Source organism: Nannospalax galili, unplaced genomic scaffold, assembly GCF_000622305.1.
Source record: "Nannospalax galili isolate Female #2095 unplaced genomic scaffold, S.galili_v1.0 scaffold243, whole genome shotgun sequence".
Lineage (NCBI taxonomy): Eukaryota > Metazoa > Chordata > Mammalia > Rodentia > Spalacidae > Nannospalax > Nannospalax galili.
In genome coordinates this window covers 6806703-6809128 of record NW_008353490.1, presented here as the reverse complement: position 1 = coordinate 6809128, position 2426 = coordinate 6806703, and the positions used below count along the sequence as shown (strand labels likewise).

General features: G+C 44.8%; 1 non-coding gene across 1 annotated transcript; it reads left to right on the top strand.

Annotated features, from left to right (window-relative positions):
• The first annotated feature begins 868 nt into the window (after positions 1 to 868).
• Positions 869 to 971, top strand: LOC115067288. The gene has a single exon (XR_003846704.1). It is a non-coding gene; the product is annotated as a U6 spliceosomal RNA (small nuclear RNA).
• Positions 972 to 2426: the final 1455 nt, after the last annotated feature.

Genomic DNA, 2426 nt, shown 5'->3' with positions numbered 1-2426 from the left:
GTTACAGGTGTGGAAACAACTCCAAGTTCTGGATAGGGGTTGACTCACAGTGGGTCATGACTTGCCTCAGGAGTGCGACTTCCCACGTCCTGGGGAGTCACCTGTCAGATCCAGCAGCAGAACAAAGAGGTCTAGCCTGGAAAATGTGCCCAGTGTAGGATGCTAAGCCCCATGGAAAGGAAGCATTGCATTCTTGCTGCCTTCCCACACTGACTGGTTTCAGAACACCTCACAGAAGCACTTCTTGAGCTCTGTGCCCACTGCTAATGGCTTTGCTGGTCCCAGACAGGTTCTGTTTTCCGACCTGTGGGTCCTGAGAAGGGCTGGGCCTGCTTTCTAATCATGCATTGCCAGAATGGCCCTCTTATCTTGATGGGCAGCTATTTGCATTATGTACAGAGCCTCTGAGGAAGCAGTGGGGCCCTTTCAGCAATCAGCATCCATGTAGACCTGGGTGCTGATTCCCCTTGTGGAATTCTGTCTTAATGGATGAGGCATTGGGCCTAAGCCTTCTTTTAGCAAGCCAGGGCTTATCTGGGTGGAATCCTATCTCCAGACCAGAACATACTTCCAAAGGTGTCAAAGTCTTGTAGAACTGGTTTAAAAGTCCAGCTGATTTGTACAGTGGCTGGTGAATACTTTAGCACAATTTAAAGATAAAACATTTTGGTTAGATCTGAAAAATTCTTTGGTTTGGGGTATTTCAGGGTTCATTTTCAGTTTGTTTTGATAATTTCCTAAAAGCAGTTTTTTGGGAGACAGTGAACCAGCTCTGATATTTTTCCTGAGTGCTGTGGATGGAACCCATGGCCTCTTTCCAGCCAGCCACATACCTGCCCCGACTCTGACTTTTAAAAAAAATATTGTGGTGTTCTCTTTGGTAGCACATACACTAAAATAGGAACAACAGAAGATCAGCATGGCCCCTGTGCAAGGTTGACACGCAAATTTGTGAAGAGTTCCATATTCTTAAAACACCTGCCCTTGTGACATACTTGCAAGACACAGCATCATGGAAATATCGGCCCACAAGAACGAAGGAAAATAACTGTCTGCCATGGAATCACACCAAACACCTCCCACAGTAGCATATGAAACACCTACCTGCTGGGGCCCTACATTCAAAACCTACCTGTGTGATCCCATGTGAAATGCCCACCACACAAAGCATAACCAGCCAGGTGCTACATGAAACACCTTCAGGAGTCCCTGTGTGGAGCAACCATGCACTGAGGCACACAATAAAATAACCCGCTCAGGCTCAAAAATAAGTAAGTAAATAACTAACTAAATAAATAAATAAATAAAAATATTGTGGTATATGCATGTGTGTACACATATGAGTGTGCATGTGCGGGGGTGTGTGAGGCCATTGGGTGCCCTTCTCTGTCACTCTCCACCTTACACCCTGTAATCAGACAGGATCTGAACCTGAAGCTTACTGTTTTCTTCCAGCAAGGCTGGCCAGCCAGTGAGCCCCAGTGATCCTCCTTTTTCTATCTCTCCAGCTCTGTGGTTACTGGCCCATGTGATAATGCCTAACTTTTTATACAGATGCTGGGGATCTGAACTCAGACCCTCATATTTGTACAGCTAGTGCTCTTACCCACTGAGCCATCTCCCCAGCCCGAACTCTGATTTTGGGGGTAGGATTTTCTTGAGCAGGGAAATGTATTATGATATTCATTACTCAGAAAGTTTCTATATATATAAGGTCTTTACACCAGACAGTTAAAGTAGAAACAACAGCAGTGGACATTTTATCCCCAGAGAATACCCAGACTATGGCTTTAGTGTGTGCCCCAAGCAAGATTAAGGTGGGCTAGGTTAAACCACTGTCTGCACACATGGGCACATACATATTCCCTTTTCTACTGAACTGTCTATTATAGGGACTGGGCTGCTCTGTGAGGAGGCTGCTCCTTTAGACCCACTGAGTGTCTAGTAGTGTTTGCAAGGTTTTTAAAAGCTGCCTCTATAATTTGTAACGATTTATTATGCATTGCCAAGCATGGTGGCACATGTCTGTAACCTCATACTTGGGAGGCAGACGCAGGAAGATTGAGAATGTCAATCAACTTAGGCAAGATCTTGTCTCAAAAAAAATTTTTTTAAGCTGGGCATGATGGCATACACCTTTAATCCTAGCACTCAGGAGGTAGAGGCAGGTGGATCTCTGTAAGATCAAAGCCAGCATGGTTTACTTAGTGAGTTCCAGGTCTGCTGGGGATACAGGAAGACCCTGTCTCAAAAAGAAAAAAAAAAATTTTTCAAATTTGTCCAACAACGTGTCTGTTCTTTTGTGCAGAGTTGTTAACTCCGATGTCAGCGTAGATGGTATTGTGAAGGGATAGTTTTACTTGCAACTGGCATTTAAAATAAGGCAGACTGTCCTCTGAAATGTGGGTCGGTCTTGTCCAATCAGC